The sequence below is a fragment of the Mauremys mutica genome, chromosome 9 (assembly GCF_020497125.1).
Source record: "Mauremys mutica isolate MM-2020 ecotype Southern chromosome 9, ASM2049712v1, whole genome shotgun sequence".
NCBI lineage: Eukaryota > Metazoa > Chordata > Testudines > Geoemydidae > Mauremys > Mauremys mutica.
In genome coordinates this window covers 53,412,230-53,424,784 of record NC_059080.1, presented here as the reverse complement: position 1 = coordinate 53,424,784, position 12,555 = coordinate 53,412,230, and positions in this window count along the sequence as shown.

Sequence of the window (12,555 nt, the reverse complement as noted above, 5' to 3'; positions counted from 1 at the left end):
GTCTGGCAGAGCACAAGACCCGCTCATTTTGGGGAATGGCCTATTACCTTAATGTGGGGCTGTCTCTTGGGGTCTGAGCAGAGCCAAATGCTCAGGAAAGCAGCAAGCTCAGTCTCATTGGGGCTGGGCATTCCCTTTTTTTCTTGAATGTCACTTCTCTACACCCTAGGTCCTCTGAAGGGAGAATACAGAGCAGCGTTTGCGACCTACTGAAAGTATTCGGACAATACGGAGAAACACCCACTTAATCACGAACATGATCACAAGGCTACCAGAAAAATACCTCATTTGTTAAAGCTACAATGTTTTTGTTATCATTTCAACAGAAGCTACAGGCCTGGGACAGCACAGTAACTCCAGTTAACCCTGTGACAGCCAGATTGAATTGCAGAGGATTTGATCAGGGTCCTACCATCACCCTACTGATCTCTGTGACCATTAGCTATCTCCATTGTTACTCCCCAGAGTCGCCAACCCCAAGCATTCAAAAATCATGAGTCAGAGCCCAAAACCCATGAGATTGGTTTAAAAAATCATGGGATTTAAAAAAAATAGGGTTCTTTGTATTTCCTTCTGTCTTTTTAGGCTTTAGGGTGCCACTGGGTCACATGTTCAAGCTTTTCAACACATGTTTTAAAAAGGGAAGTTGAAATTCTCACATCAGCAGAGGACTCCAGGAACTAGGGCTTTAAGAAAAACACCAAATATTGCCAGACTTGTGATAAAATCACCAGACTTGTGAACACTGTCACACTGAACAAGGAACTTTATTAGAATAAGGAAAATAGTACTGGCCCTAAATTTACTTTCTCTCTCCTTCTCTTCTTCAGTGCAGAACTCCTTCTTAGAACCTTCCAAGGTCCCTCCTGCCCAGCTTAGGGGTACAGATTTAAAGAGACGGTGCACATACCTCCACGCCCATGAAGCATTTTGTAAGAACAGTGGTTTGCCCTGCTAATATTGTACCAAATTTCCCCTCACTTGTTGACATGTAGTATCACATGTTCCTATTTGTGGCTGTCTTGCACTCCAGAACTTGCTGTTTTGATGTACGTATATAATGTAAAATATGCTTTGGGATGAGATGTGAGATATATATATATATATGCAAATTAAAATAAAGCAGTGGTTCCCAAATTGGGGTTTGTGAACCCCTGGGGGTTCACGAAATGTTACAGGGGGTTCTTGGGAAAAAATTCTTTAATGGCAGACAGAGCTGTCCCTAGGGATCCCAGGCACCACAGGGCCAGCAGCCTGGAGCCCCGGGGACTTCCAAAAGCTATGCAGATCAAAGCAAGTATATCTATCACACTGAGGAGATTTAAACTTCAAGACGCCTTATAAGAAATTGAAAGGGAGGTGGATTGTTTTTGCTCTTTTTAAAATTAAATAAGCAGCTAGTGTTGTTTTTTAAATTATTATGAAGAACAAGTTTAAGCTTTGTGTAACATGCGTTGTTTGCCTGGACTGCTCAAGACCTGAATGTTGTGTAGGAGGAACTCTTTGAGTTGGCTTCTTAAATACCTTCATGCTGTTTCACATCTGATACTCCTTGATGAAACCTAGGAGCCTTGTCTTATAACAGGCTTAATCAAAGTGATACAAGCTGCAAAAGTGAGATCTTGGAAGAGTGTTGCCGTTTTCATAATGTAATAAAATACTGTAATGATAAATAATAGTGTGTAATAAGCATGTCATAAAAACAAATTTTATACTTCCAAGATCCCTGCTTTTGTACTTTATCCTCAGGTAAGGGAGAAAATCCCTGGAAATATTTATTTTTAGGAGGGGGTTCACGAGACTTGACATTTTAGTGAAAGGGGTTTGCAGGTTGTTAAAGTTTGGGAACCACTGAAATAAAGCATATTCTAGGTTGCGACAGTTGTTTAAAACTGGGCATCTCCATCAAATCTGACTTAGCGTAATGAGAGTGGATGTTAACAACTATTGCTTAATGGAGATAGTAGTAGCATAAATTTACCAAGTTCTAGAGTGATGACTAACTGGATGTTAAATGGTTCTGTTAAATAAATTCATGTTCTGAAATTTTAATACACAAATTCCCAAATAATGATGACAGCACACATTTTTAACAGTGAGGATAATTAACCACTGGAACAATTTACCTAGGGTAATGGTCGATTCTCCATCACTGGCAATTTTTAAATAAAAATTGGATGTTTCTCTAAAAGCTCTGCTCTAGGAATAACTTTGGGGAAGTCAGACTAGATGATCACTGTGGTTCCTTTTGGCCTTGGAATCTATGAATTTAAAGTTGGATTCATCCCTTCAATGCAAATAACTCTTTATATAACCTCAGTTCCATTATTCTTTTTTTTTCTGATCTACATAATTTATGACTGAAGGGTATGATCCAGTCTTGTGCACTTACTGAAAAAGAAAACAATGGAGTTTTCTGTTGATCTGAAGATGATGGAAGTGTAAATGTTATCACAGAAGGTGCATCTCAAAATGGAGATGAGGAACTGGCAGAAGAGGTAGTGCCAAATGCCCTAGATGATAGGTGGTGTCAGCCACAGACCTTCCAAAAAATTAAGTGTAATAAACAAAATAAAAGTCAGCATGAAGGTGGTTTATGTAGATATATAACTGGTATGATCTTGTTTTCTCACAGCTTTAAATTTCTATGGTGTCTGCTAGTCTGCAGGAGCAGTTGCCATTTTTTAGGCAAAGTTGCTGCTGCAAGTTAAAGAGGAGACATGCATTGTGCTTTTTCATGGAGACTTCAGTTTGATTTTTCTGAATAAAAGTAATTCAGATTGAAATTAAATTGTCATTCTTTGGCTATTAAAATACAACATGGAAATTAGGAAAATCCTGTGATTACCTTTTTCCTGACCAGCTATGGAAAAGGAGAGAATGAGTATAATGAATATAATTAGAAGTTAAGGAATGTATGACATTGATAAGGGAAGCTAAAGATATCCATGAACTATCTATGGCAAACAGAGTTAAGGACAATAAAAAGGACATTTTTAATGTATCAGGAATAGAGCTCATTGGAAAAACTTTGATGTAACAGTTTTCTGTCAGAAAATGCAGTTCCATTAAAATCAAAATGAAAAATGGGAAAACATTCTAATGTATATTAGATATTATAATATAAAATAAAGTCAAAAATTGAAATCTTTTGATCAGTTTGAAATTTGTTCCAAACTGGAACAAAACTCAAAGATAGAAAGAAATCCTCTGTTAAATGGAATTTCCATTCTCAGCACAGCTCTAATCAGGAACAAAATGAATCTAAGCAAGTATAAGTCCATTACCAAATGGAGATATTAAAATAGTTAATAATGATGCAGAAAAGGAAGAATTGTTCCATATATATTTCTGTTCTGTATGTGGAATCTAACTAGAGGATATATCAATGATGACAATGAAATATTTTCTATTCCAATATTAATGATGATATTTGTTCTATTCCTAGTCATTCAGCTAGTAAAGTTAAAATAATTTAAATTAGCAAACAGATCTGAATAATTTGCACACATAAACTTTTAAAAGGTTTATCAAGGAGCTCTCTGGCCTGATGGTTTTAATAACTCTTGGAAAAGTGGCAAAATTCCAGATGATTGGATGAAAGTCAAAGTTTAGTCAAATGGGATGAGCCATATATTTATAGGTCAGTTAATCTGAAATCAATTCCAGGTAAAATAATAAAATGGCTGTTACAAAATTATCAATAAAATATTAGAGGATGGAAATATAATTAATGCCAATTAGTATGGATTAATGGAAAATAAATCCTGTCAAATATTATATACTTCTCTAAGAATTTTACAAGCCTGGATGATAAAGGTAACTGTGTTGATGGAATCTGCTTTGACTTCTGTGAGATGTTGGACTAGAGTGGGTCAGAAAATGTTTTTTTTCCTCTATAGAAAATTTTGTATTCAACAAAAATTTGAAAACTGAAATATTTAGATTCCAAAATGCTGCTGTGGTGCCTACAGGGTGTTGTAGCTTGGGTGTCTCATGCTCCCATTCTCCTCTATAGGCCAGGCTTCCTGGTTGGACTACACTTCCCATGATGCACCACAGTGTCTCCTCTTGATGAAGGGAGGCAGAACATCATGGCAGTGCAGTTACATGGCCACGATGCTTCATGGGAGATGAAGTCCAGCTTGGGAGTCTGGCCTGTAGAGAAAAATGGGGACATGAGGCCTCTGAATTACAACTCTCTTGAAGTACCACAACAGCATTTCAGAATAAAAATATTTTGGTTTTCAGATAAAATATTTCTGGTTTTGGCCAAAACAAGATTATTTTTTGTTTAGGGGCATTTTCCTTGACAATGAAAAGTTGAAATTTTCAGCAACAAGGAGTCACTTTTGCAAATAAATAAATAAATAATATTTAGTGGAAACCTAATTTTCCATAGAGAAATGATTTTGATGGATTTTTTTGACCAGCTATTTAGTACCACACAACATCCTGATTAAAAAATGATCAGTTATGTAAAATTAATCTATAAATTAATCTATTAATATATTAAATAGATTGAAAACTGTCTAACTGGTTGATCTTAAAACAGAATTGTTAATGGGGAATCATCACTGAGTGGGGGTGTTTCTAATGGGACCCCACTAGCTCTTGGTGTAACTCTTCAATATTTTTATCAATGACTTATGAGCATATACAAAATCATTGCTTATAAAGTTTGTAGACAAAGTAATGATGAGGACAGATCGCTGACACAGAGCAACCTGGATCACTTGGTAATCCAGATGTGATAAAAAAAATGTGCTTTAATTTCATCAAATGGAAGGTCAAATGTTTAGGAACAAAGATTGGACATACTTGTGGGATAGGGAAATGTATCCTGGAAAGCAGTGAATCTGAAAATGCTTTAGGAATCATTGTACATAATCAACTTAACATGTGCTCACTATTGTAAGGCAAAAAGATATAGTATGTTGTTTGTGTGCTTTAACAGGCAGTACTGAATAGGACCAAGGAGGTGATATTACTTCCACATACAGAATTGGTGAGATCACTACTGTGTCCAGTTCCGGTGTCCACACTTTAAGATGAATATTGATAAACTGAAGAGTGCTTACAGAAGAGCTACCTGAGATCTAGAAAACACACCTTACAGGGACACTTAAGAAGCTCAATTTATTTAGGTTATCAAAGAGAAGTTTCAGAGGTGATGTGATTGTGGCCTATCAGTACTTACACAGGGAGAAGATATCTGAGGCTAGAGGGATCTTTGATCTAGTAGACAAAGACACATCAAGATCCCACGGAGGGAATGAAGCTTGATAAATTTCAAAAGGAAATAAGATACAACTTTTAAACAGTTGGGATAATTAACCATTGGAAGAACTTTGCATGGAGAGTGGTAAATCCCTTGTCACTTTAATGTGTTTTAATTCAAAACTGGAATGCCTTTCTAAAGGTACATTCTACTTCAACCATAACTCACTGGGCTCCATAGTGTTCCATACAGGGTGCGGAGAATAATCCCCTCTACTTCAGGAATCATGGAGGCGGGGCAGAAAACTTTCTGGCCTGTATTATGCAGGAGGTCAGACTACGTGACCCAACTTGTCCAGGCTGGCCTTAGACGCTACTGGTGTGAGTGATTAGTTTTTAGTTAATTTTGAGACAAGCCTTTGTTTGCCTTAGCTAGATCTCCAGATATGCCTTTGGCACTGTACAGCTGGGCACTATAGTAGACACTATAGTAGAAGCTAGTCATACAGCAATCACATAAAGGAGTGTTTAATACAGATTTATAAATCAGATCTCCTGCTATAGCGATATCCATCATAGCACTAATAATACCAGAGTGAAAGCCACCCCACTGATGCCCCAATTAGGTTCTCAAAATAGGACCTAAATGGGAATCCAGTGGTGGCGTATTGCTCATGGGTGCGATCACCAAACTGTTTGGAGTCCTTATCTGGAGTTAACACTTGGTTTCCAGCAGTGATGGGATGATGTGCTCAACCACCTTGATTCTTGGGCTTCCACCCTCCTTTGGAGATACTCATATGAATGGCAGCTCAGCTTCTAAAAGATTGAAAACTGAAGCCATTTCCTAAATTTGGGATCCCTCTTTGCATCTTGCTTGCACTGATAAATGCAGAGAGATTCCACTCTCTTAACAGAACCAACTAGTGACCTCTTGGCTTAACAGAAGTGGCTGTGCCTCCAGGTGATTTCAGGAGCTTTCATTAATGTGAAAATAAATAGACCAGAAATAATGAAACTTGGGTATCTAAATACACAAATCAATCCATGGGCAGTTTCTTTCTTCCTTTCTCTCCAATTCTTCCTTTTGTCTTTCCCCCTCTTCTACATTTCTCTTTTCCTCCCTTTCTTTTTCTCCTCCTTTCACTCTTATTTTCCCTTCTGTCTGTTCTTTCTGGCAGGTGTCAGCCTTTCTTACCACAAATCAAACCCATTAGGAACTCTGCAGGGATCCTTGCCAATGGCCTCTTTTTGTGAACTGGCTGGCTTTTTTTTTAAATCTGCAGTGTTCCCCATTATATTGCCATTGATGTAATAGTCCACCATGAATTTTACTGCCTGCCAAACAACAGCACAATTATTTTGAGTTCTACTGAGGAAAGGCTTGACACTCCAGCCTCGATCACTTCCCACTTTTTACCGGAGGGACCCCCATTGCCACAGGACACTCAGCTATCACCTCGTCATATTCTGTGAGCTTGTTTTAATTCGGTGTCATGGTGATGGGACTCATTAACAACCAGTGATAGAGTCCCAGCTGTTTAAATTTGGCGCTGGAAAGAATGGTTAAAGCTCTTTTGTGGTTTTAAAAACACATGCACGAGCCAGATTGGCAGATGAGTAATTTTTTATATCAGTTCCATGTCCATGGCCCCGATCCTGCAGGGTGCTCAGAACTCCTGTGTGGTGTTAGCACCTTTCACCTTATCAGAACCGCACAGGAGTGCGCCATGCCTGGCAGGATCAAGCATCATCCATATAAACTTTCCAGAAATATACAAACAACTGTGCTTGGCCCTAATCAACACTCAGCAAGCTCCTTACTCAGTGCACTACATGGCTTACACCCTCATTTGAAATGACCATCAGATAAAAGAGCTCTTTTCCCATCGTCTTGCAGCACCTTGCTGAATTACTGTGATTTGAATCTCAAGAACTGTTGTGCTAGGTGCTGTATGTACACATAGTAACAGACAGTGCATACCACAAAGAGAGCATATGCTCTAAATAGACAAAGGAAACATTATTATTCTCTCAGTAGGGAGTTGGGGCACAGAGAAATTAAGGCCCTGGTGTACAAAGGTATTTAGGCTCCTAACTTCCAATGAAATCCATGGACATTAGGAACCTAAATCCTTTTGTAGATCTGGGCCTTAAAGTGTCTTGTCTAAGGTCACACAGAGAGGTTGAGATGGAGCAGGGAACTAAACCCAGAGTCTTAGTTCAGTGCCTTAATCATAAGAATGTGCTTCCCTTTCCCCACTGAAGAGCGGGGCCCTGAAATACCGCCTCACAGTATTTTAAAACAGATCCTTCCATCCTATTATAATTATTATTAGTGTCACAAGTGTCAATGTGCTTTTCTCTCAGCAACCCTGCTAAATCATGACCGATTCATGCAGTTAGCACTCTGTGGAGGACACCTGTGGCAGAGACGAGTTCTCGGGATGTGACAATTTTCAGCTCTCCTGGGGCCCAGTTTTCCAATTGCTGCATGAAATCAAGTTGGTGGCTCTATCCAGGCATCCCTTAGAGTGCAGGGATCCATGCTGCGCAGCCCCCACTCACAGGTTCAGTAGAGTTGGCAGTCTGGTCCTGGGAAGACAGACAGCCTTTAGCCCAAGAAGAGCAACTGGTCACTGCGGGGCCATCACCCTTGGCAAGCTCTTAGACTCCTGAACCAGCCTTCTGTCCCTGAGCTGAAGGGAGAGGGTACAGCTGACTATAGAGATCGAGGTAGATAGCCTAGATAAGAGACATCCTCTTGTCCTGCATGTGGCCGGAGTGGAACAGTTATCAACGTACGGCCTTACCATTCCCTTCAAGGTAGCTTGGAGCCCCGCTGCGGCTGGGAACCTCACAAATTGCTAGCAAGGCCGGGTCTAGTATGGAGTCTGAAGCACAGGGAGTAGTTGTCTGTTGCTCCTTGTTAGGATGAAAACCACCGGGCTAGATTAATCCATGGTGTAGCCTCCATTGAATTCCCAGGGGTGAGCATAGTCCATTGCGCAGAGAACTCTGGGGAAATTGTATATTGCAGTCTTGTACACAAGGTTGGGAGAAAAGGGCCTAGTCCTGCTCCCACTGACCTATTGTGGCCTGCGACAGGAGCAGGAACGGGCCCAAAGCCTGCAACATCCATCACTTGCTTGAACCTTTATGAGCACATAGCAATGATCAAGTTCAAAATGCCGAGGGCTGTCCCCTCCGGTGTGTGATGAGTAGGTACCATGTCCTGTTTTGGACAGGACAAAATAATTAGGTGGCAACAAAGTGTATTGCTTGCAGCCCTGTGAAGCTCTTTCAGCCATCTGCTGCTAGTTACTCAACATGCCATCGCTTTTATTAAACCTAAATGGAGCGCTTCGGAGACACTACATTTCAAGTGAGCCCGGAAACAGGGTCATTTTTTGTATGATTTACATATCCCAACATCATGCAAGCTGGGCACACAATGACAGTTAGCACAGATAACTGAGCAGCTGTCTACTCCCTGGGTGTGCGTGGAACGGTGATGTCCTGCTCCGAGAGCACGTGGGCACATCTCCTGGCAATGAGATGGTGTATGTGCGTGTGTGTGTGGCCTGGATGCTTAGAGAGACTTGGCAGCCTTTATGCAGCTAGATTTCTAAGGACCTGAGTGTAACTCCTAATGCCCAAGGTAAGTTCAGTGCAAGCTTTCCTTACTCTGACAGAGCCCCATTAAGAGGCATTTTCTGCAGACGTGTTCTACGCCTTGTGTCCTGCTCTAGTCCATGGGCAGAAAAAGCTACAGAGGCATATTTATGCTTGGAATGATTATATCCCTGATCCTTGGCTGCACTGAGGAGCACACAACATGAATCAAGAGGGAGCGTTCACCCCCTTTGCCCTCCCCTCGACTGGGCTAGTCTCTCTGGTGGCTCTGAATCTTGCCGGCTGACGATGGCCCCACAAGGCTGCTACTGCAGCTGGGGATTGCAAGAGCCCAGGGAAGCCCTGATCATGTCTCCCATTTCCCTAGCCATGCCCCCAGGCCAGCTGCAGTGCGGTAGGAGTCACCAGTGGGGTCCTGCAATGGGGGATGCCCCCAGGATCAGCTTTGGCGGCTCTAACACCAAAGGCCTCTCCACTAACTGCTGAGCTCAGTTCTTGGACATGGTTGGCTTTCCATCCCTCGATCGTCCACATCCCTACTTTATAGCCACCACATACACCACACCATACACCGTCACTCACACAACTCACTCACTTGCTCGCACACACACACAAACACAGAGAAACAAACATGAATTACAAAAATACCCCAATCCCAAATCTAGCTATTTCTGATCACACACAAAGGACACTAAAAAGATATTGTTAAGGTTGCAAAGTCAAGCCCTCACATGTCAGGACCTGAAAGAATTGAGGAAACCCACACAACCTTTATTCAACCCCTTGTGTGTGTGTGTATATATCAAAATACAGTCTTTAATGACATGCTCACCTCCTTTTGTTCCCAAAGCCTCCTGACCTCAGTCCCTTTACAGGATGGCTGGTGGGCCTAGATGAGCAAAAGGACTTAGGCACTCCAGTTGCTCTGTTAGGCACCACAGTCCTAGTTGCGAGATCACTGCGAGCCACAAGTTCCCACTGAAACTGTAGGCGCCCAAACTCACTTGCTGCCTAAATTTTCAGGATGAAAGCTCGGTAGGCACCTCTGCTTCTACCTCTGGGCTGCTGCCATCCTCTAAGCACATGGACGCCTATCTCCCACCTCAGCTCCAGGATGACTCACAAGCCAGGGGAAGACGGGTGTTTGGCTGGCTAACTGGCTTGCAGAGCCTAATCTGACAGGGGTGCCAAGAGGCTGCTTACTAGATGGGGCCCCGTTAAAAATCCAGCCGGAGGAGGTGCCCACCTTATAACTTTTAGCCCAGTGGGTAGGGCACTCACCTGGGATGTGGGAGACCCAAGTTCAGTTCCCCCCTCTGGCTGATGGGGAAACAGGATTTGAAGAGGCGGTTGAAGCATGAAGGGACATACAAATGTTTAGTGCATCTGGCACATAAATACCTTGCAACGCCGGCTACAAAAGTGTCATGTGAACAACTGTTCTTACTCTCATGGTGACATTGTAAATAAGAAGTGGGTGGCATTATCTCCAGTAAATGTAAACAAACGTGGTTGTCTTAGCGATTGGCTGAACAAGAAGTAGGACTGAATGGACTTGTCAGTGATAAAGTTTTACATTGTTTTCTTTTTTAGTACAATTATGTAAAAAAATAAATTCTACATTGGTAAGTTGCACTTTCACAATAAAGAGATTGCATGACAGTACTTGTATAAGGTGAATTGAAAAATACTATTTCTTTTGTTTATCTTTTTTACAGTGCAAATATCTGTAATCAGAAATAATAGTATAAAGTGAGCACTGTACACTTTGAATTCTGTGTTGTAATTGAAATACATATATTTGAAAATGTAGAAAACATCCCAAAATATTTAAATAAAAGGTATGATATTATTGTTTCACAGTGCAATTAAAATTGCGATTAATCATGATTAATATTTTTAATCTTGCGATTACTTTTTTTAATTGTTTGACAGCCCTAGTTTAAGCCACATACAATTTATTAAACATTAACTGGAAACAAGTAAGGGGAAAAATGAAAAGGCTAAAGGGACAAGGAACCCCACATGAGGGGCATGGGGACACTGCAAATAACAGTCTCTGGGACTCAGATAAGTTCACAGCCTCTTCCTTACACGTCCCAGGCCTCCTGCCCAGGCCCTGGCTGTGCTGCGGTGATACCAGGGTCAGACACCTCAGGCTCTAGTAGGGTGACCACCTTTTCCAAATGCAAAAATGGGACACATGAAGGAGTCCTACCCCCTCTCCATAGCCCTGCCCCCCTCCATAGCCCTGCCCCCTGTTCCTCCTCCCCCTGAGGCCTGACCCCCTGGCCAGGCCAGTAGACGGAGCCAGGGCATGGTAAGAACTGCCCAGGGAGCCTGGGCGGCTGTGGGGAGCCCTGAATCCTCCACTTGCCCTGGCGGGCGGCGGGGGGTTGGGGTACCTGAAAGCAGCTCCTGTCCCATGTCCCTGCCCCCTGGAGCATGACACCCAGGGCAGATGGAGGGCCTGGGGCTCCCCATATTGACCTGGGCTCCTTGGACAGCTCTTACCATGGAACCATCTCCAGCTTCCAGCCTGACCAGGGGGCTGGGCCTCAGAGGGAGAGGAGGAGCAGGGGGCAGGGCCTCATGGCAAAGGGGGGGCTAAGGCCCATCTCAGCCCCTCCACCCCCACCCCATCAGGAAGAGGCTAGTGCTGTCCCTGAGCCTCAGGCACACACGGAGTGGTGCCACAGGGAATCTGGGACAAATGCTGTCCCGGACCCATCCAGCCCAGGACCAGGACTGAACTCTGTATTTCAGGACTGCCCCACCCAATTAGGGACGGGTGGTCACCCCAGGCTCCAGGTGGCACTTCTTCTTCCTGCTCAAAATTTTGCTTGTGTGATCTTTAACCAGAGAATATTGATGGCAATTTTGCAAAGGCTTGGACAAGCTATTTCTGAGGTATCAACCATAGGGGAAAAAAGTGTTGTTAACCATCTGAAAATTATTTTAATTTTCTTTTATCATGCCGCATCCCCAGAACAGTTGCTGACCAAGCTGAGGAAATGAAACCGCTACTAATGAACTTTAGGGTCTGTGTCAGCCTGCTGACAGGTTTTACTCAAAGCTCTTTAAAGGTCAGGGTATGGAAACAATACTCAATACAGTTCATGAAAATTCTAAACCAAAAAACTTTGTTAAACTGGTGTTAAGGTTGAAAAAAATAATTGATCCTGTAACTTAAATAAGGGGGGCAAAAAATTGTAGTTGAAAAAATCCAAATAGAATATGATTGTAAATTTTAAAGTAAGATTCAACTTTAAAACATCTCAGTATTTGAAAATACGTAAATTCATAGTCAAGCAACTCTAAGTAGCTTGACTCTGCCTCCATCATCCCCACTAAGCAGAATCTCCATTCAGGCAAGAAATTTAATCAAGGGAAGTTCAACTGGAGATAACCTATAGGCAAATGTATCTAGAGGTGCATGAATTGTCATGTCAGTTGTGACTCAGTCTAGTTGATATACGTGGGATCATGTGCAAAGTAACACTTGTTTAGTAACTGACTCTGGTGTTGTTATTCAAGGAAATGCCATGTAAGAAGTTACATCACCCTAACCATAAGCAGTGGCTATGATTTCAAATGTCTACCAATTGTGACAGATCCAGACCAGTGGGGTACAGGAACTGGTAGAGGGCAAATATACTGGTCACTGGATGAGTAGTTTTCTGTTCCCTGAGTGACCAG